We start from the raw sequence: 22,972 nt of genomic DNA, 5'->3' as shown, positions 1-22,972 counted from the left end.
GGGGAGTCATGCCAGGGCAAGCACCAGCACCCTGCTCTCTGTGAGTGCCAGCAGAACCTGCTAATCTGGGCTTTGCACAGCTCAGGAAAGCTGAAAGCATCCCAAAGGCAGGGATGGGATGAGGACAGCGTCAGGTCCTCAGTGACACATTGGAGCCGCGGCAGCCACCTGCAAACAGCCCTTGCCATGCTGCTCTGCACAGGCAAGCAGAGCACCCCAGCAGGGCAGTCTCAGGAGAGCCAGCCTCCCTGGCCTGAGGTTTGCACCTCACGGCTACCTCGCCCACACAGGGCAGGCCTTCACGGTTGGCAGAAAGCACAGGCAGAGCTCTGCCACCCACTTCCTTCAGCAGCCAAGCATTACCCATCTCACGCAGACGTAGAAATCCCTGGGATCCAGCATTGCCACCCTGCAGCCATGCTATCCACAGGTGTGCAGGCCAAGAGAAGCTCTGCAAGCTGCTCAGGCAGGACTGGCTGGCTTGGGCACAAAGCAATGACTAAACGTCCAGAAAGCACACAAAGATGAACTTGTGCCAGATGGGCTGAAAGAGACAAGTTATCACTGGGTTTTTCACTGGCTGTTACAGAGGAGCTGCTGCCAGGAGGCTGGACCTGATGGCAAGATGCACACATACCTGGGAAGAAATGGTGAGGGCAAAATATCCAGCACAATTGCAGTACACAGGCATAGGTGTCTCCTTCACACCATGACACTTCTTGCACATCTAGAGGCAAAGGGGTTTTAGCTGGGATAGCAGACAAGGCTGAGCAGCTCAGTCCTTTGACAGGGCTCTCTGGGGACACACCACGGATACAAGGTCAATGGGTCAAGCCTCAGCCAGCCAGCAAAAGGCTGCAGCTATGTGCTGAGAAGAAGTGGAGAGTGCTCGAGCCAAACTCTCCTCATCATATCCCCACTGCATCACATCAGTCACAGAGGTAAAGTTGGGTTGCTCTGGTTCCAAGGAGCAGAGAGCAGCCTCAGCCCTCCTGCTGCAGCCTGCCACATCAAGGGCAGGCTCCTGCAGCGCGGCAGCCCAGCACTCACCAGGTCCTGCAGCAGGAAGGACATTAGCTTCTTCTGCAGCGCTTCCACCAGTGCCATTTCAATGGAATCCGAGTCATACTGGGCCTGGCAGTTGGAGCATGCACAACTGGGCAGCACTGACCCATCCGAGGGGCAGAGAGAAGGAAGATGAACACAAGTGTGACTCTTCCCAAGAGAAAGCATGGTGCAGCCTCAGCCCTCGCAGCCTAACAAGAGCATTCTGAGAGCCCCAAGTGCCAGGAAGCCATAACCAATTTCGGGAGGGGATAAAGCATCAGCCAAAGCACCAGCACACCTCAAACTGTCACAGGCAGCTAGGAAAGGGGATGAGCAGAAAATAACCCTGAAGGGAGGTTTACCATTGTCATGGAACCAAGCAGACATTCAAAGCAAAAGGATTGAGAGAGAGAGAGAAAGACAGACAACATGTGAGTGAATGACAGGCTGAGAGCACAACCATGCTAGGGCTTCTGGTGTCCCCAAAAGGGACTTCATGCATGCAGCCAGGGCAAAAGGGATTTCCTGGGAAAGGAAGGTTGTACCTGTGAGAGGACAGGGTCCTTGCACACATCCAAGTCCCTGCAAAAATTCCACTTCCTGCAGATGACTTCAGGGAGCACGTAGGAGTGGCAAGGGTCCTGAAACTGGGCTTCTTCTGAGAACTCACCCACCTCAATGAGGTGCAGCAGGTTCCAGCATAGTTTGTTTACTTGGTTAGTTATACTGGCATCCAGGGACAACACCTACAGGAGAAAGTGTTAGGTAAGGCCACCAGCAGAGAAGACAGTCCTCACGGGGACTCTCGCATCTCCCCCATCTACAAATTGATTGTAGAATTCTAACAGATTATTTACAAAAAAACAAAAAACAAACAAAAACAAACCCCAAAACATGGCCCACCCCACTAACCTTGTAGACATATTTGATGAACTCTAGAGCTGGGTTGTTGAGTGGCAAGTAGGAGCCAGGTAGCACTGGTAACATGTCTGAGGGCTCAGTGGCATTACAGAAACCGGCCATCTTCTTCTGGATCTTCTGAGTGACGGTGAAGAAGCTCTGCGTGAGCTCGTTGGCCACGTAATCCTGTGAGAAAGTGATCATGCCTGGAGAGGAGGAGCAGAGAGAGCTCTTGAGCCATATGGAAGCATGTGGGGGCAGCAAGGTGGGCAGCTCTCTTCCTGCTGCAGGACTGGCTCAGCAGTGCTGCTCACAGCTCTCCCATGGCTAACTGTGGCTAACCGTACTCACCAGGCATGGCTCCTGTCTCTCCCAATGCCTCCCAGGACACCTGGCTCGTGGCTCTCCTCTTGATGGGAGCGCTCCCAGGGGCATTGTGCTGCAGCTCCTCCTTCATGCTGTGGTACACAGCCACAATGTAGGCTGCAGAGACACATAAGAAAAGCTCCAGATGCAGTCCACGATGGGAGAGTGGCACAAGTGCTACTGTGCTTGTTGACCCTCCTGGGGCACCAATGACTAATCAGGAACTAATGACATTTTTCCCCTCTCTGAGAGTTCACACTGGTGCTGAAACCACCCAAACAATGATATTTACAGACATGGAGGTGGTCCCTTCTGTACCACATCTAGCACAGTGCAGTCTTTGACTCTAAGGGGTTCTTTGGATCAACATCAGAACCTTCTCAGTAGCACACAGAGCTTCAAGAAGCTGTGGGGAATGCTGTGGATATGGCTTGGGCAGCAGCAGGGTGGGGATAGCTCTAGTCACCAGAGGTAACATTCAAAGTAGGACCAGGTGAGCAGCAGACTGCACTCACCTGACACAATCATGAGGAAGCAGTTCTGACAGGAAGCAGCCTGGGGGAGAAACTGCACAATGTTCCAACTATTCTCTAGCAAGTCCTCCACATTTGCTTCTCCATCCTCCTCCTCTTCTTCCTTATTCTCCTCTTCTTCCTCACTGTCCTCATCCAATACTTGACTCTTGCTAGTGTCCTGCTGGAATGGAGCACAAGCCATGCCCAGGCTTTCGGTTGGTGATATCATAGCAATTCCCTATATCCAAACCAATAGCTCCCTGCTCAACTCAACCCACTGCACCCCTGTCTCTGGAGCTGAGCACTTCCCATCTCTTACCTCCCCAGAGTGGATGCTAGAATGCACTCTTCCCTTGATACCTCCGTAATTTGCTGGATCCATCCAGATCAGGAATTCCCAGCAGCGGCAGAAGGAAATAGTCAGAAAGATCTCCTTTGAGTGGATGCTGGAGGGAAGAGACTGCAGTCACACACAATGTTGGCATCTTCCCTAGCTAATAACCTTCTCCATGGGAGGCAATGAGGAGCAGGTGATGTTAGCAAGAGAGCAGTTCACTTCTCACATCCAACCATGCTTCAGCGAATGGACTCAGTACAAAAGGCTGCAGAGCAGTCATTAGCAGAACTAAGGGCTGCAGAGGAATCATACCCAAGCTTCAACTACCTCTTGTGTCAAGATGCCTCTCTTAGGAGCCTACACATCATAGCTGGGATGCTGAGAGCTGCCAGAGTATAAGAGACTGGGCAGAGCGCAACTGCTCACATTCTCCTAAAGGTCTCTTTAGATTGAATTGTACCGATATTTTTGGAATATTGCCCCATACAGCACAGTTAAGGGACAGATCCCTACTCTGGGCATGATGGCACAAGAACCAGTTGACCTTGTCCCCTTTCTTCCAGAGCTAACTTTGCAAGAAATGCAGTGCTGAGGACCAAGAAGAGGCAAACAATCAGCATCCTCCTTCCACACCTTGAGCCATGTCTTAGCTCAGCCTCCAGAAGATTTTCTCCAGGCCTGGCTTGCTGAGTGTATCCTTTGGCAGCCAAGTGTGCCCCACCTGTTGATGATACACTCCATGTAGCTGATGGCATCCTCAATTTGCTGTTTCTTGGTGCACAAGATGATCTGGTTGAAGTTGGCATAAACCACTGAAGAGCCAAGATGCTTGAACTCGGCCACTAACCTACAAGCAGAACACAGGAGCTGGAGGCAGTAGGCTGGAGGAACTGCTGCTGTTTAGCTGCCATTAAACAGGGAACAGCAAACCACAACACAACATACAAGGATATACTGCTCCAGCACAACCAGAAGTCAAATGCGTTGGTCTTGCCATCTAAGGGAGCTCCAACCACAGTATGGCAGGCACTCCAACAAAAGTTGGACCAGCTATGCATCCGGAAGTTACTGGGCCTTTCCAGAGGTTGTGCCACAGGGGCTCAAAAAGACCCAGCTATGGGTGCCAGTAGAGTCACACCCATGGCTACATCTGTCTGCTCCACACACAGGGCATGGCAAGCTCCATTTTCACTTACTGTAGGAAAAGCTTCTTCATCATGTTGTGCAGAGGGCGATGCAAAGCTCGGTCATAAAGCAGTGAGGAAGGAGAGCGGAGCCAGTGGTAAAAGCGAATCACCTGGTTGGCTGCATAGATGTTGGGATACTGTGTGATCTCCTTCACCCAGCTCACCACTGTCATAAGTTACTCTCTCGAAGGTTAATTCATACAGAGAGTTTGTTAAATCATGTGAACAATTTATTTAATTAAGTAAGCAGCCACAAGCAAAACAGCGCTGGGCGGCCGGGGAGTCTCAGCTCCGCCAACGGCGCGCGCCTCCCTCACACACAGTCCCCCCTTATAGTCTGCGTTGTAATCTCCCAGTGCGTCCCGCGCATGTGTGAGTTGCTGGGGGGGGGGTCGTCTGAAGCTCTCTGGTGGTCGTGGAGAGGAAGGCCGTGGTCTTCTTTTGTCTCTTTATTTTGGTTTGTCTCCTTGTGAGTGATCACAGGGGTTTGCTTATCTGTTGTGTTGACTCCCTTTTTGGGATGCTGTTCTGTGAGAAAGTTACAGGCGCCTGCTTATCTTTTCTTTGTCCTTTTACCTTCAAAACCTCTGAGCAGCTTGTTGCTTACTTCAGCTCTTCATAGTCCTGTAAGATAGCTAGGGCCCCGACACTAGTTCCACAAGGGGTCTATAAGCTTTTGTGCTTACCATAATTTATTTGTCTGACACCATGTCTCAACCCTGATTGTTGTAAAACCTCCTTCTAAACAATGAACAAATAGTTACAATTTATTACAATCCCTCCTTTTTCTTTTTGGTTACTTATTTTGTTCATTGAATTCCTGGAGCGCCCGGCGACTCAATGCTAATGCGTCCGCATCATCGTCTAATTCAAGTGATTCATAGTTAGCACGTACCAGCATTAGGTGTACAGCTTCTAGGCGGCTTTTTACAATTGCCATTATTTTATTAAAAATACATGGTCTGAAAGTTAATGTTATTATTAACAGTAGTAAAGGCCCTGCTATGGTTGACAACAAGGTGGTGAGCCAAGGTGAATGATTAAACCAGGATGCATACCAGTTCTGTCGAGCCTCATTTTCTCTTTTTCGTTTTTCTAGACCCTCTTGGAGTTTCATCATGGTATCTCTTACCACTCCAGTGTGATCAGCATATACACAACATTCCTCTCACAGGGTGGCACAAAGCCCTCCTTGTTGTAAAAAGACCAAATGTAATCCCCTACGATTTTGTAGTACTACCTCTGAGAGGGATCTAACTGATTTTTCTAACGCCGAAATGGATTGCTCGATCCTGGCCAAATCTTCGTCAACTGCGATACGCAGAGAGGTGAACTCTTGGCTTTGTTTTACTAGCGAGGCAACTCCAGTACCAGCTCCTGCAACCCCTAAAACCATTAATGTGGCCAGGGTTACAGTTGTGACTGGTTCCCTCTTTTCGAGATGGTAATCTGCTACAGTGTGGTGACTGTAAATATATTCCTCAGAGTGGTATAGAATCCTTGGTATAATTATTACCTGTACACAAAAATCATGAGACGAATTGAAGAGTTTTAATGATAAGCATGGAGTGACTCCTAATGATGAGCATGCCCACCTTGTGTTGTTGGCCGGAATTAACCATTGGTGTGACTGGTCGCTATCCTCTATGATGTTACAAAGACTGCCCTTTCCTCTGGGGACGGTACCCACGCACCTACCGCTTCCAGATACCTGGGTTAGTGTTACCCCGATTTCTTGTCCCCAGTGGCATTGTGAGGGGTTACTTTCGTTTGAATAGACGGGATCGCCTAAATCTCCGATGGCCTCATAATATGGGGGTCTTATGTTAATACATAACCAGCAGCGTCTGGTTATATTTGGATTTGTTTGATTCAACACTCAATAACTAGCATCTATGACTTTCCATATGCTGTTCCCAGATGTGATTCTATGTTCCCCTGCAATGGTGGGGACTATATCTGTAGGGAATGATTCTAGTGCGCTATTGGGAGGTGTTGTAGATAGGTCTGGCCCAAGGGTTTTTGTAGGTTGGGCCTCTAGGATTCCCTTTGACAGTATGCTATTTGGTCCGACTGGTTGGGAAATCTTGGCCTCCTCTTTTTTTATCAGTATGAGGCCTCCCCTATCAGGTCCGTGTGAATAGAATCTAACGCCCCACATTTTCCCTAGTAACCAGCTGATATCTTCCGGCTTGGTTACATTTAGATACAGAACCTTGCAAATCTCCTCGTTCCTATAATGTCCTGTGTATCCCAAATTTTGTCCTCGCCATCCTTGGCGGGGATCTGCTCGACGACTACATCCTAGCGGTCCATAGCCCACTTCTAAGAACTTGTCGTGACCTGCCCCATGATTCCAGTCTGTAGCAATGGTTTCACAGCCCCAATATGCACAATAGTATTCATTTGGATAATTACAATACCCCCTTCCTGGGTTTGAGCTCGGACAGAAGTAAAGTCCTGGTCGGTTGAAACACATTGTTCCTGTAGTTAGGTTACACGGTGTAGTGCGGAAACTAGGGGCACCTGCTGTCGTTACTTGCTGTATAATCTGTTGATCTTCATATCTAATTAAACTCCACCGAAAAGGTCGATGGGGGTGGTGTGGTTGTAGAATACCACAGCTGACCATGATAATAACGCTAATTCCCGTGTACCGCAAGAGATAGTCGGGGCCCATTTCTCCTAATGTTATGTTTTACCTGGCCTCTTAACCTCCCCACCGTCTGCACTCCTCTGCCTCGCTTGTCAGTTCTGTTGCAGCGAACTACAAGGTATTGGTTCTTCTCGGCAGCAGTAGTGTTCTTCAGGGGAATCTGTTAGAGAGCCTTTGTCTAGGAGTGGGGCCCCTTCTCTCGTTACGGTACATGGACAGGGGAAATAATACTTATCGAGTCCGTTTAAGCGTTAATTTTAAGTCGGTAGAGCCTGCAACCGCCCTCCACTCTTCTCCCAGGATCGGTCCTTTCACACGGCTGGCATGAGTCCACCTTTTTTCTGCAGTCCGAACAGCTGTTTCTGTAGTAAGCAAAACAACGTAGGGCCCTTCCCACCGAGGTGCTAATGAAGTCTCTTTCCATGTTTTGATTAGGACTTTATCTCCGGGCTGTACTTGGTGTATGGCTATATCTAATGGGGGTCGCTGCACCACTAGGCCTCTTTTCTGTAACTCTCTATGTCGGCTCATTAACTGTGTTAGGTAGGGCTGTAATTGAGTATCTTGCAAATTGGGGTGGTCAAGAGGCATCTCTAAATCATATGGCATACCATAAAGCATTTCGAAAGGCGAAAGCCCCACATCAGTTCGGGGCTGCGATCGTATGTTTAATAAAGCAAGCGGTAAGCATTTTACCCAGGACGCCTTAGTTTCTAGCATAAGTTTTGTTAACTGTTTTTTAATTTCACCATTCATTCGTACTTGTTTCTTCTCTTTTTCGTCCTCTCTCCTAACATACACCTTCTGTGCCTCTCTCAGGAGTTCATCTAAACCCTTATCTTGCCAGTCCTCTATTTTCTCTAACTTTTTCCTAATGTCCGTCCAGGATTTGGCCACAAACTGAGTTTTAAGTAAGGCCCCTCCCACAGGAGTCCCTGGATCTAAGCCACTATACAACTGCAAGCTTTTTCGCAGCTTTTCTAACCATTCTGTCGGGGTCTCATCCCGCCTTTGCTGTTCATTAAAAGCCTTATTAATATTCTGTCCCCTTGGGACTGATTCCCTTATCCCCTAAATGATAATGGTTCTTAAGTCTTGCATATGACCGCGATGGATTGGGTCCTGGTTATTCCAATTAGGCGACTGCATCGGCCACTTAACATCTGCTGCCGGACCTTGCTGGTGTTGTTGGTCCCAGATTCGCATGCCAGCTCGCCTAATCATCCCTCTTTCCTCAATTGTGAACAGGATTCCCAGGATGGACTGTAGCTCCTCCCAAGTGTAAATATTTGGTCCTAGAAACTGGTCCACCTGCTCTGCCACTCCCAGTGGGTCTTCTAGTAGGTTTCCCATTTCCTTCTTAAAATCTCTCACGTCCCCGGAATTAATGGGGATGGCTACATATCCCGTCCCCGGTTGGGGTCCTTCCATAGCTATTTCCCGCAGTGGATATAATCCTCCTTCGAGACTTAACCCCTGTGCTCTAGTCTGACTCCTATTTACTGGTCTCTGGGGACTAGGGTTAGCCTCGCCATCCGACTCCCCCGAGGACAGAAGTTCAGTCGGCCTGGGAAGAGAAGGGGCCGTAGGTATAGGAGGGAGTATATAAGGGGGTGACGATAATGGGATCTCTAATTCTCGCTTCTTTCTTCCCCCGCCCTCCTTTTTCTTTTAATGGGTATAAAAGGGTTCTCGCCTCTGGATTTATCCAGAGGTGTGCATACTTGCTCTCTTCTAAGCTGAAGGGCTCCTTTGAATTTACGTAACTATTTAGGGCCTGGCATATCCAGTCCTCAAATGAACCAAAAGGGGGCCAGAAAACACTTTCTCCTTTTATAGGTTTGTTGCCCCAGACTTCAATACAATAATATATCATCTTAACTTTACTTTTTCCCCGCCTAGAAGGGGAATCATTCCAATATTTAATCATCAATCCTAGTGGGCTATCCAGGGGAATGGGAGGTAAGCCTCCACTACAAACTCCCCCACCCATGGGACCAGAAGGCTTACTTTTCTTCTGTCCCATCTTCCAGAGTACCTTCACACACACACACACACCGCTTCCCCCTTTTCGTGGCCCAGTCCCTCGCGGGATATGGGAACCGCACTACCGAGGGGTCCGCACTCGCTTCGTCCTTACTGGACGTCTCTCACGTGTACTCCGGGATACCCAACCCCAACCGAATGGATCACCGGCCTATACTTACTCAATCCTGAGTCTTCATTCGGTCTTCGTGCACAAAGATTACTTGGGGTTGCCAGCTTCTTTTGCTTGTGGCTAATTTAGGGTTCGTCGGTGAAGGGCTTGAGTGAAAATCGCTCTCGACAGAGGCCGCCGAACTTGGCGGGGCGCCTCCCCTTCCGAAGAGCTTTTCAGTCCATTGCCTTCATCCGAGTCACGGCACCAAATTTGTCATAAGTTACTCTCTCGAAGGTTAATTCATACAGAGAGTTTGTTAAATCATGTGAACAATTTATTTAATTAAGTAAGCAGCCACAAGCAAAACAGCGCTGGGCGGCCGGGGAGTCTCAGCTCTGCCAACGGCGCGCGCCTCCCTCACACACAGTCCCCCCTTATAGTCTGCGTTGTAATCTCCCGGTGCGTCCCGCGCATGTGTGAGTTGCTGGGCTGGTCGTCTGAAGCTCTCTGGTGGTCGTGGAGAGGAAGGCCGTGGTCTTCTTTTGTCTCTTTATTTTGGTTTGTCTCCTTGTGAGTGATCACAGGGGTTTGCTTATCTGTTGTGTTGACTCCCTTTTTGGGATGCTGTTCTGTGAGAAAGTTACAGGCGCCTGCTTATCTTTTCTTTGTCCTTTTACCTTCAAAACCTCTGAGCAGCTTGTTGCTTACTTCAGCTCTTCATAGTCCTGTAAGATAGCTAGGGCCCCGACACTAGTTCCACAAGGGGTCATATAAGCTTTTGTGCTTACCATAATTTATTTGTCTGACACCATGTCTCAACCCTGATTGTTGTAAAACCTCCTTCTAAACAATGAACAAATAGTTACAATTTATTACAACCACCATGCTCTTCAGAATCCTGCCACGGAGCAGAGATGAGCATCACACCAGGCACATGAGCCCTTCCTCCTTTCACACACTGACATGTTTTCAGATAACACTAGAGCAAGTGAGAACTCTGCCAAAGCCAGATGCATTAGCTCTCAGCACATAAGCCACAGGGCAAATATGTGCCTCCGTGACCTTGTGGAGGTGAAGAGAAGAGAAACAGGAAAGGGCAAACTCTTCAAAGGCAGCTCCTCACATATGCTGGCTGAGCCACTAGATAGAGCTGATCCGCAAGCCTAAAAGGGAGGATGTCAACAGACAAAGCTGGGCTTCGCCTCCTTCCCTCTGCCAAGCCAGCTGCCTGTTGTGCTTCAAGGCACCCCACAAACCACATGCTAGTAAGAATCTGGAGAGGCTAAAGCCAGCCAGTCAGCTGGGAAGGAGAGGCAGGACCCTGAGCGCATCAGGCAGGATGGAATAGATGCTCCATCTCATGCTGACCCTTACAGACATTCCTGAAAGGGTTGGAGCACAGGGCACTCTCATCATAGCTGGCTGGAATGTTGGCACCTTGGTTCGCTGTCACCATGTCTTCTAGAGATGCCTGCTGGATCACATCAAAACTGATACTCACGCTGGAAACTTCTTCCATGTCATTGATGTGATGGGACTGTAACACTGTGTTTACAGCCAAGCTCTGAATATCCAGCTCCAGACACACTGTGAACAAACACAACCTGTCAACGGGCAAGCAGGGCAGAGAAACAGCAAGGACACAATCCCCTCTCCAGGTATGATGAATGCACCCAGTTGCCAGGACTTTCCACAAGCTGTAAGAGCTCTTTACAGGTGTTGCTGCATCCACCAAGTGCAACATCAAGATATTCATATCAGGAAATGGTGAAAGCCTATATAGTACTGCAGCAGCATGGGAAACTGTGCTGCTCTCCAGACTGCCACACACCTTGTATTACAGGCTTTAAAGGACACTTTTGGCACATGGCCAGACCTCTCCCCTCTGTGGATGTGATGCTATGTATGCATGGCCCCATTCACTGCACAGCTAAACAGTAGAGCACCTTCCAACAAAACTTGGATCTACTTCCCCTCCAGGGGCCACCAGCTTTTTCTGGAAACTGCAGCAGAGGTGCTCAGAAGAACTATCAGTCAGCTTGTTTTGCATCACAGAAAGATTCATCCTAGGGACCACCAGAAGTGATCTTCTGAATGCTGCTATGAGAGGCCACAAACTAGGAAATAATCTGTATTTAAATGCCTACGTGCATTTTTTCTATTGCATACAGGACCTTCTATCCCCAGGAGATGCAAACTGCGTATATCCTGTCCAGATCATCATTGCTCAACTTCTGAAGCTGTCAGCAACTGCAGAACTGCTCAGATACTCTTCTGCCACTGCATCCATCCTTCTCCCGAGCTCATGAAAGAGCACTTGGCTCTGCCCCCACTCAGTGCTATCCTACCTGTGGAGTAGCAGCCAGGGTTGTTTATCTCCACTGAGGCTCTCTCGTCAAACTCCATAACTAAACGGTTGTCATCAGCCTCTTTACCCCCCAGCTCTGGGTGGGCTGTCGGTGAGAGCCACACCAAATGGTTGTGGCGACAGAGGGGGCGGGAGAAAAACAGGTCAGAACCAAAGGTAGACATGTCATCAGGGAGATTCCCAATGGGGATGTGGTAATATCTGAGGAAAGGAAAGAGGTACAGTCATCGGGGTAAACACATCAACAGAAGAACTGTGCCAGCATCATATTTGCTTGTCCCAACACGGGCAAAAGCACAGAAGGTGACAGCTTCTGGCCTCATCTTGACCTCAGGCTCCTGCAGTCTCCCTTTCCCACCCAAGCACGAACAAAGTAACCTCTCTAGGGGACTGTGGCCACCACACGCACCTGCCCACCTCAAAAGCCTGGGATAGGCATGTGTCCAAGTTGAGCTAGTGGTGGATCATGTGGCGGGCTGCACGACGCTGCCAGTCCAGGACTGAATAGCTGATGGCATCTGTTACTCGGACAGGGACCAAAGGAAACTCCTCGATGATGGGAATCCCACTTGCCAGTCATTTCAGGTCCCAGTTAGACTGCACAGCAAGAAGTGTGGGGCCCCGGCGCTCATCCGACACAAAGGAGGAGAGGACATGCCCTGGTACATCCCTTCAGCCGGCACCTCTGCTCAGCAGGAAACCAGCTGTGTGAATGAGTGCTCACATGCCCCATTCCTGTAGTGGTCCCTGGTCCTCTACATAGTAGAGACAGTGTACTCGGAGTCTCCTGAAGCACCTCCCACTGAATAACCAGCTCCACAGTTGAGAGCTGGGGTTTGGGGGTATGATCTAGCCTCGCTGCTTGCATTGCGCTATGTAAGCTCACCCAGGCAAGCCAGAGCCCTCAGGCAACATCCATTTTTACCCTTGAACTTTGGAGCACTAGCTGTGTGCAGAGAGCTATGCTTAGAGGCTGTTTGAACTGTTGGACCAATGCCTTCCATGCAATGTTTTCCTCCTCCCAGGTACCTGCGCTGACAAGGTCTCAGTGGGGACCTTCCTCATGCCTTCAGCTCATACCTTGCAGCCCTGCAGGAGCCGCTGAGTGGCTCTGTAGACTGTCTTGAGGTTGGTCTCAGCATGCACTTCAAAGGCGTGCTTGTCTGGAGGCAGTAGTTCTTCGCCCACTTTTTCCAGCACAGCACTGCACTCTGATGAATACATGATGGTGAGGTTTGGCATCTGCTTGCTGCGTACCTGTACCAAATGCAAACCTGATCAGAGGCAACAGGGTTCAAAAGAGACAGGCTGCAGGCTGCAAATTTCAAGGAAGCTCTTTCCTCTACACTTCACAATGCTTCACGTGATAGTTGAGGAACAGACCTGCTTGGTACACTTCAAAATCCGAGAATCCCTGCTGCACAGCAGTAGAGATCTGTGTCTGTGCAAAGAAACTGCTCAGCTCCAAACTGCTGCCTGATCCCCTTGCGTTCCCTCCCAAGCCTTTAAGCCCTACTCTTATCGTGTCCAACACAAACACTGCAGCTTTGTGCTGAGAGGGGATGAAAAGGCCAAAGAGCGCTTTGCTGCCCTGGGAGCTCTGGTAGAGGTAGATGTGGTGAATAATTCCTAGAGACACAGAGCAAACATGCAGCATCAGTAGTATCTTCAAGCTATTTGGTCCTGGGTACACTGACAAACCTTCTCCTAGGGTGCCTTTACCTGGCTCCAGCTAAGTAAACTGAGCCAGCGAGCGCATTTCCAGGTGTTCAATGTCAAAAGTGTCAGCCTCTCGCCCTGTGAGGTGTCTGACAAGCTGCCTGCTGACCATGCACACGCAACCCAGCTGGATCAGGGCTCGGAATAGTAACGGCACCTGTAGTGACAGGGACACTCAGATAATCCTCAAGACACCAAGCTTTGAGCTGCTTAATGAATCAACATCTTCATTAAAAGCAGGCATTCCAGCTGCCCATCTTCATTTCAGACTTACAGCTTTAGAAGCACTAGTACATTTAATCTTGGTCTCATTGCTTTCATACGTCTACTACTGAATACAGTTTAGGTTCTTCTTTGCTGTTTCTGAGCTTTAAAAAGTGGTATCCTATCCTTCTTTCTGGAATAAAGAGGTTTTATCACTGCACCCTGGCCTATGTACATGCCACATGCTGGGGTTTTCCCCATCTTTACTCTAAAGAACTCCCATACCTTTGCAGTTCAACTGCTAGCAAGATGGTTCTGGTTTGGTTTAGAGGAAACTCACTCTTCCTGTTCAAGTGCCATCTTTTCCCAGAGTCTCCTAATTTCAAATAAATCTAAACCTCTTTCTCCTAAGGGGTTGTAAACCAAACAAGTATCTTTGCTCATATAAAACTGGGCATATTTCTGAGAAAGCTACTCGAGAGGGTCTTTCATTTTAGCGTCTTACTAACTTGTTTCATTTTGAGCTCCCGTGCCTCTACCTGTGCCATTGGTACACAGACCAGTCAGCTACCACTCAGCACTCCTTAAAGGATGAGGAAGGAAAACGAGCACCTGGAAGGGTTCCCTGAGTCTCATACACTCCCTCAACGTCTGGAGCAGATGGGGCTGCATTGATTTCATTGATGTGCTCTTGGTACATGTCTTCAGGGACTGAGTAGTCATAGAGATTGTAAACCAAGTTTGAGTGGGGCAAGATCCAATTCACCTGCCAGGAAAACAGATACACTTAGCAGGGCACCTTACTTCAGGCTGTGCTCATCCCAACAGCAGGGGAATCTTAAAGGGCAGCGAGGAGCTGTACTTTGAGCCAGCCTTATGTTTCCAGAAACATGCTGACTCAGGAAGCAATCCACCTGCCGGTGCAGGTCATTCCTAAGGCAGTTAGCGGGATTTATGCTTTGTCCACATTGCAGTAACTGTCAACCTGCTTTCTGGTCAGGCTGAGATTAGCAGCAGGCAAAAGGGACTGCATTAAGGTGCATTAGCAGGGTTGGACAGGGAGGTCTTGTGAGGCAAACTGCCCATAATGTCTGCCCGCAGTGGCTAGAGCAACTTATATGAATTCAATCAGCTGTTTTTCCTTGTAGAAGCAGCAGGGTCAAAAACATGACCCCCGCCTTCCTGTAGACAGCTCCCTCCTCTGGTTTTGCAATGCGCTGATTGACATAGAACACTCTTGGGATGCTCAGCCTGATACAGTGCAGGTCACTTCTGATCACTGCCCACAGCCTCAACAAGCCAGGCTGGCTGCTCTCAGCAATCTGCAGGACAGGGTGATTTAAGTTAGCTTTGCTGGAGAGATGCAACCCATTCTTAGCTCTTACATACGGGCCATGGAGCACTTCTGGGATCTTCAAAGGCTCTACTACCTATGTCTTTGTTCTCCAAATAAGGAGCAATTGGTGACCACAAAGACAGTAGTAGACCCAAAGATTCATTGTTCTCAGCTCTGGCAGCTCCACATCCTCCTATTGTCCTACAGGTACAGTGAAAAAAATCGTCCTGTCAGAGGAAGCGTCAGAGCATGAATGAAGACAGCTCTGACTGATCTGCAGGCAGCATGTTGCGTTGTGCTTCTGAAGGGAAGAGGACACCTGGTAAAGGTTCAAACACATCTCTTAGCTTTGGGCTAGCATTAGCTAACAAATTCATGCCATTGTCTGACTTTAGCCAAAGCATTTGGACATGCTGGATTAGGTGTCCCATCTCCAGTTCATGGTTACACACAGAGTCAAAGGCTGCACGTGACCTTAAACCAAACAAGACTTTTCTGGAAGATGAGAAGTGTCACAACAAGAGGCTGGGTCTCAGATAGCAGAGGCAACCAAGCATAACAAGAAATTAAGAAAATGCTTGGATTGTAGCACCAACTTCTTCATGCTCGCATTGACTAAATCTGGGATTCAAGGCACAGTTGCCCAGCTCCTCAACTGAGCTTACCCCACACAGGGTCTACACAGAAGTCCCAGATTTGCAATCAAGCACAATCATTTGAGAACCTCATTTCCTTATAAAGCTTCTCTGAGCCTGAGGCTATGCAGTCAAGGAGGTAAAACTAAAGTAGGATTGAGGTTAGCTGTCCCTGAAGTTCAAGGTTCGACTACAGGTATTGCAAACATGAGGCACAGGGCACTGAACTGGCCTCTGTGAGGGGTTAAGAGTGGGCCTGTCTTGCTGCCTGGTACCTGCACAGTCTGCCAGAGCAAGTCCAGGATGCTGCGTGCCGTCCTGTACACGTAGCTGCTCAGTCCTTTGGAGAGGGTATCACGGATTATGCCTCCGCCTGTCATCACTCCACCATCCTCCAGGCGCCACTTCTTCCGATGCTCCTGGCACTGCCGAGCCTGCAGCTCCCATTTCTTATTGTGGTAGCACAGCCAGACCAGTTGTTCTTCCTAATCAGAGAGAGAGTACATGTACAGGAACCATAGAAATTAGCATGCATCTCCTATACATGAGGATCAAGCACTATAAAGCCAAGCCCTTCCACCTTCAGATCCTGATCATGTTACTGGCATAGCTGTGAAGTTGCCATTGGCCTGACTTTCTCTGCTAGTGGGACTCTCCCGGTAACATTTCCCTTTGTAGTTTTCAGTCATAGAAGCGCAGAGGGTTTCAGTAAACATGCAGCTTGCTACGCCCTGTTCCCTAGCTAGCTAGGCAGCTGATCATACTCCTAGGATGTTTCCTGCATTCCTCCTGCCCAGTCTACTTCACTTACCTTAGTAGTGCCCATGGCAGCAGGTGGGCCCAGGATCTCTCGCCAGGACTGCGACAGTTCCAGATACTGGGACCTCTGCTGGCTTTCCTCTGCCGTAGGGACCCGCTTCCATTTATTTGCAACTGGAACCAGCGGCTGAAGGGTTGGTTCAAATCCTCTATGTCTCCAGTCTGGGAGCTGGGTGTTCCCCCCCAGTGCTGGTTAGCAAGGACTTGAGAGAAATGACAGCAGGATGTTTTGGGTGCTGAGGCCACAGTATCAGCAAGAGATGGCCATCAGTACAGCCAACTCCTTTCTCTCACTCTTATTACCTGTCTCTTGCTTTCAGAAGTGAAGAGCTCATTAATTTTCTTTTGTTTGTACACATCATTCTTCTCTAGGAGTTTCTTGCGCAGCCAGTCGGAATGCCAGTCCCATGGGACAAGGTTCTTTACCTGAGGAATGTTGTCAAATCACACATAAGCAGTCCCCAAAGCCAATGCCCTCTGCCTTTCCTCCCATCACCACGGACCTGCAGCCCTCCTGTCCTTTCCCACATCCATACCTGCTGCAGTGCTGCAGCAAGAGTGATTATTTTCTGGATGGTGCTGCCTAGTCTCTCAATATAGTAGTCCCAGTCCAGAATCTGGGCAAGACGCACAATAGTAGACAGTGAAGGAGATGGAGGAGAAAGGTGCTGCTCTGGGCTCTGCTGGGTGATGCAGGGACCAGCATTTCTCCTTGCTTGCAGCACTCTCCACAGCACTTCACTTTGTGACAACAAGTAACTGCTGCCAACATAGTGCCTCCCGAGGGAGGAGCTGCAGCCTAGTGCTGGAGAATCAAAGGCTGTGCTGCTCCATAGGGGCGTTCAACTCACCGCCCGCATGCTGAAGTCCTGCAGTGAGGGGCTCTTCAGTCATTTCCGAAGGTAGTGCTTCCATACACTGGGCTCTGCTTGGAAGACAGCAAGTGGGATGGCCCTGGAGAAGATAGGGAAGCACCAAACGGGAGCAAGCTCACTGGCGCCACACTCTCTCATGTCACACTCTATCGCGTCACAGCCATCCTATCGCATCACATTCTGTCGCGTCACATTCTATCGCGTCACAAACATTCTATCGCATCACATTCTATCACGTCACATTCTGTCACGTCACAAACATTTTATCGCTCCACAGACTTTCTATCGCATCACATTCTATTGCATCACATTCTATCGAGTCACAAATATTCTATCGCTTCACAGCCTTTCTATCGCATCACATTCTATTGCGTCACATTCTATCGCGTCACAAACATTCTATCGTGTCAGAAACATTCTATTGCGCCACATTCTATCACGTCAAAAACATTCTATTGCGTCAAAAACATTCTATCACATCACATTCCATAGCATCAGAAACATTCTATTGTGTCACATTCTATAGCGTCGCAAACATTATATCGCATCAGAAACATTCTATCCTGTCACATTCTATCGCGTCACATTCTATCGCGTCACAATCTATCGCATCACAAACATTCTATCGCTTCACATTCTATTGCATCACAAACATTCTATCGCTTCACATTCTATCGCGTCACAAACATTCTATCGTATAACATTCTATCGCATCAGAAACATTCTATCACATGACATTCTATCGCGTCACATTCTATGGCGTCACAAACATTCTATGGTGTCACATTCTATTGCGTAACAAACACTCTATCACGTCACATTCTACGGCGTCACACACATTCTATTGCATCACATTCTACTGCGTCATATTCTATGCCATCACAAACATTGTACCATGTCACATTCTATCATGTCACAAATATTCTATCGCGTCACAAACATTCTATCACTTCACAGCTATTCTATCACGTCACATCCTATCGAGTCACAAATTTTTTATCGCTTCACAGTCTTTCTATCGCATTACATTCTATTGCATCACATTCTATGGTGTCACAAACATTGTATTGCGTCACATTTAATCGAGTCACAAACATTCTATCACGTCACAAACATTCTATCGCGTCAAATTCTATCGCGTCACAAACATTCTATCGCATCACAAACATTCTACGCGTCACATTCTATCGCGTCACATTCTATCGCATCACAAACATTCTATCGCGTCACATTCTATCGTGTAACATTTTATTGCATCACAAACATTCTATCGTGTCACATTCTATCACCTCAAATTCTATCGCTTCACAAACATTCTATCGCACAACATGCTATTGTGTCACATTCTATCGCATTACAAACATTCTATCGAGTCACATTCTATCACGGCACATTCTATTACGTCACATTCTATCGCCTCACATTCTATTGCGTCACAAACATTCTATCGCTTCACATTCTATCGCATCCATTCTGTCGCGTCACATATTGCATTTAACCAACCTAAGCCTCCAAGCAGAAAGGGCTCATTTTTCCTTAGAAGTCCAGAGAAGTGGAACATTCCCTGCCTGCTCACATGTTAGCTTATAATCTAGAGATATGCAATGCTGAGGGAGATGTCTTCCAGCTCAGGGTCCAAAAGCAGAATGGATCCCCCCCAGGCATTCGCTTGGAAGGAATTTGTATGTCATCCCAAATTTATTCCTTCCAGATTCTCCGAGAAAGAAAACTTCTCAACAGTTGATTCGTGTAGGACCACCATGCTCTTTATTATCAAAAGAAAGTTAACACATGACCTTTTTACCTTTCTTTTTCTAAAATAAGAGCATTTCTTTCCACAGAGCTTTCCCTTTCCTCCCATTAGCACTTCACAGGCAATCTCAAGGCCGCACACTTCCAAAGAGGTCCTGCAGTAGGCAGCGCTTTGCTTTGTACAAGTTGGAAGTTGTCTGTGACCATTTCAACTGGCATGACCTCTAGGTACCACCCAAATCTTTCCTGAGTGCTTTCCTCAGGGCCTTCCTGAGCTCCTTGCTCTGCAGACTGTAGGTGAGGAGATTGACCAGGGTGGTGAGGATGATGTAGAAGAAGGAGAACACCTTGTTGAGCTGTCTGAGTCTGGGGGTTCTGGGCAGCATGTGGACAATGATGAGGGAGCCATAGAAAACAGTGACAACAGTGAGGTTCGAGGAGCAGGTGGAGAAGGCCTTCTGCGTGCCCATGCTGGAGGAGATCCTCAGGATGGCAATTATGATGGACACGTAGGAGGCCAGCGTGATCAGGAAGGGGAAGACTGAATCCAGGAGAGTCAGGATGAAAGTTACTATTTTAACTACACTGGTGTCACTGCAGGCGAGCTCCAGGAAAGGAGTAAAACCAGAGAAGTTGTCAGTTGCAGCAGGGCCACAGAACTTTAACCTTGATAAGAAGACAGTGGCTATAATAGAAAACACCAAATTCCTGGCCCGGACCCAGCTGCCATCAGGAGACAAACCTTCCAGGTTATGAGGCTTGCATAGAGCAGGGGCTGGCATATGGCCCAGTACCGGTCATAGGACATGGCTGCCAGCAGGAAACACTCACTAGCTGCAAAACCAATGAGAAAATAGAGCTGAGTCATATACCCTGAGCAGAGATAGTCCTGTCCCCAGTCTGGAAGTTGGCCAACAGCTGGGGCAGGATGGTGGAGCTGCAGCAGGTTGATTGCCTGATTGCCAAAGGACAGCTTGCCCAAGAAGAATTACATGGATGCTGGTCCATTACATGCAGATGCTGGTCTGCCACCACCAGCACAACAACGAGGCTGTTCCCAACCACGGTCACCAAGCAGATAGTTAGCAAGAGCAGAAGGGTGATATCTGGAGTGAGGGGGATGTTCCCCATTCCCAGCAGGAGGAACTCACTTGATGATGTGCAGTTATTCCCTTTCTCTTTCTCCATACGATGTTGTATGTGTACAACATCGACAAGGGTGACTATGAACTACTTGACGCCTTCTGTGCTCTTCAGCCATGTTTCCTAGGGCCACACCTCAGTCTACCATGTCTCTATTCTTTCCCTCGCATAATAGAGCAGAACTGTGAAGAAAGAACTGAGTCTAAGGAAATGCCAGGCCAAAAATCTGGGCATCTGAGGGAAAGAGTAAGTATGTGCGTGAGAGCTCACAGCACAAGTCTGGAAAAGCCAAGTGGCGGTGACCCTGCTGAGGTGCCAAAGATCCCAAGCCCTGAGCCACAGGGCTGGATTCGGCCTCCTTTACTTGTGGTGTGGACTCCTGACATACTGCACAGAGTAAAATGAATTTCTGTGGGAGAAGTGGAGAAAGAAAGTAGAAATGAATCAAAAGAGGGAGATTTGGGTCAGGAGTTTCAGCACTAAACATCTCTAACTATAGGTACATTTGCCACTTCTCTGGAAAGGCCATTTCTTCCATGACCATCAGCACCTGAGGGCATGCTCCTGATGGACTCTCATAAGCACTCAGGGTGTTACGTGCAGCCAGCTGGAGGGGCACAGATGGGACCTAGCCCTTCCTGTTCCTCCCAAGCATGTTGTTTGAGGAAGTGCTGGAAGAACAGGCCTGACGGGATCCTCATGGCACTGCACTGCCTGGGGCTGTGAGAACAGCCCTGCACACACTTCCTGGACTAGGCACTTGGAGACAAGCAACCAACAGTGCTTATGGAAGTCCATCAGGAGCATGCCCTCAGGATGGGCAAAGAGACGTCAGGCTCAGGAGCCTCAGCAGCTCGCCACTCCAAGGACAGAGGAGAGGGGACAGAGGTTCCAGGCTATGGCCTGCAACTACCGCCTCCACACCCCTATGTACTCTTTCCTCCTCAACCTCTCCCTCCTCAACCTTGTCAGTGTCTCCACCACTATCCCCAAATCCATCGCCAATTCCCTGTGGGACATCAAGGCCATTTCTTACTGGGGATCTGCTGCACAAGTCTTTCTACTTGTCTTCTTGTTAAGAGGAGAGTATTGTCTTCTTACAGTCATGGCCTACGATCGCTATGTTGCCATCTGCAGACCACTGTGCTTTGGGACCCTCATGAGCAGCAGAGCTTGTGTCAAAATGGCAGCAGCTGCCTGGGTCACTGCTCTTCTCTATTCTGTGCTGCAAACTGCCAACACATTTTCAATACCATTGTGCCAAGGCAACAGATGGACCAGTTCTTCTGCAAGATTCCCCACATCCTCAAGCTCTCCTGCTCACACTCCTACCTCAGGGAAGCTGGGCTTATTGTGGTTAGTGCCTGCTTGTTTTTTGGGTTTTTTATTTTCATCATGCTGTCCTACGTGCAGATTTTCACTGCTGTGCTGAGGATCCCCTCTGAGCAGGGCTGGCACAAAGCCTTTTCCATGTGCCTCCCGCACCTGGCTGTGATCTCCCTATTTGTCAGCACTGCATTTTTTGCTTACATGAAGCCCCCCTCCATCTCCTCCCCAGCTCCAGCTCTGGTGGTGGCTGTTCTGAACTCAGTGATGCCTCCAGCAGTGAACTCCCTCATCTACAGCATGAGGAACAAGGAGCTCAAGGATGCACTGAGGAAACTGGTTCAATGGCTCCAATGGCAGCACCAATAACCATTCCATATGCATCCTCTCATCAGTCCCATGTCATCTGGCATCAAGGACCTGTGTGATTCATTTTTTTTCCTTACTTCTCACTGATACTTTCTTGTGAAAAGAAAGAAAAAAGTTTTTATTTGTGACATTTCTCTCTCATTTGAATATAACTCACAGACTGTGTTGAAGCAGGGAGCCGGGCTTCCCCCTTCACCATCAGAGATGGGAGAACCTCAGAGCCTGCTCGTCTGAACTCCCTTGGATGCCTGCAGTGCAATGAGGAGATTCTCCTCTTCCAAAGTCTCTTTTGGCGCTGACCCCAAGGGAGCTCAGGGGCACAGAGTCAGGTGCAGATGAGTACAGACAGGGTGAGACCATGGGTCCCATGTCCATTAGGAGAGCTCCGCTCCCCTGGCCACAGTCAGGGTGTGATCTTACAGCCCACTTCTGCAAGGGTGCAAGCAGCTGTCACCATCAGCTGGTCCCTTGCCTCTCCAGCTCTCCAACACTACAAGTGGAGGGGGACTAGGTTGGATGGGAGTCAGGCAGCAGCTTGTGAGAACAGATCCTGAGCTTGACAGTATCATCACACCACTGCCACAGCAGGACTGTCCTTGCTGCAGCTTTGAGTGGGGGCTACAGCTTTACTGGAGTCATATCCCTTCCCATCAGCAGGAATTTCCCTTTTTGGAGTTGTTCTCCTCATTCCTATGCTGGACTTCTCTGCTCCATTCTGTTACTATGGCACAGAAGTTCTCATAATGTGGTGGGGTTGGGTTGTGTTTCTAAGTTCATGTGTTCTGGAAGTACAGGCAGGATGAGGCAATGGGCACCCTTATGCCAGACCTGACCTCCATAATAATAATAATTTCCATAATAAAAGAGGATATCCCATATGATGTGCCTGAAGTCTGGCCTTCCTTCACAAGCTGCAGTCAAAAATACCCCCAAGGGCTTGCAGAACCAAGGATTTGGTGTTCTGCTTGTGAACTGCATGGGATCTGGGAGAGAAAACTCAGTGTCTCTGGGTGATCTGTTGGGGACTGAGGGCTGCACTCAGAGCTCATTACTTGGTGACCAGTGCCAGTGGAGATGGGGAATGGGCTCTGAATTGCCTGCCCAGGTCTATCGCACAGATGGCAGTGCTGATGAAAGATAGATACTCACCCTTCTGGAGGGGAATCTGAGTCCCAGGAGAGCTCAGAGGATCTCCAGGGACAACATGTGCCTGGGGGTGGGCACTGAGTGGAGCCTCACAAAGTGAGGGACAGTCCATGGTGGAGAAACGGAAGGTTA

The 22,972-nt window shown here is 48.8% G+C and overlaps 1 pseudogene; it reads right to left on the bottom strand.

Annotated features, from left to right (window-relative positions):
• Nucleotides 1-499: 499 nt before the first annotated feature.
• LOC134154871 (DNA polymerase epsilon catalytic subunit A-like) overlaps nt 500-22,972 on the bottom strand; it is a 266,177-nt pseudogene continuing 243,704 nt past the window's right edge.

This window comes from Rhea pennata, unplaced genomic scaffold (genome assembly GCF_028389875.1).
Source record: "Rhea pennata isolate bPtePen1 unplaced genomic scaffold, bPtePen1.pri scaffold_47, whole genome shotgun sequence".
Classification (NCBI taxonomy): Eukaryota; Metazoa; Chordata; class Aves; order Rheiformes; family Rheidae; genus Rhea; species Rhea pennata.
The sequence above is the reverse complement of the archived record's forward strand: the minus strand, read 5'-3'. Positions and strand labels throughout refer to the sequence as shown.